The following is a 463-nucleotide window of genomic DNA, read 5'->3' as shown; positions in this document are numbered from 1 at the left end:
ATACTTACGAAAACAAAAATTGCACTGACGGATTATTTAAAATGATACGAGCCCAATGCCTTTTATTTCGGAAAGGGGGATACGACCTTCACTTAGATTGCAGATTTTAAATTCCTCCTCAAAGATTGCAAGGACAAACATTCAGATCGTGACGTCAAACTGGGGATCATCTTTATTTTGAAAAAAAAAAAAAAAATCCTGGAGAGATTACGCATTTCATTACTTTCTTTCTCTCAGCTTTATTACGATTTTTCTTCCTTTGAAATAATCTTTTCTCTTCTTTCTTTAGGTTTTTCCCTCTTTTTCCTTGAGGTCTATTTGTTTCTCCTTTTTCGTATTTTTTAACGATTTGCTTTCTTTTCCTTGTTCTCATTTTAGACGTCAAACATATGAAAGATTTATTTGAATTATTTCTCTTTCTCGTCTTCATCTTCCTTCAATGATCCACTTCCTTCAGCCTGTG

Source organism: Penaeus monodon, chromosome 29, assembly GCF_015228065.2.
Source record: "Penaeus monodon isolate SGIC_2016 chromosome 29, NSTDA_Pmon_1, whole genome shotgun sequence".
Taxonomy (NCBI): Eukaryota; Metazoa; Arthropoda; class Malacostraca; order Decapoda; family Penaeidae; genus Penaeus; species Penaeus monodon.
This window is presented reverse-complemented; position numbering follows the sequence as displayed.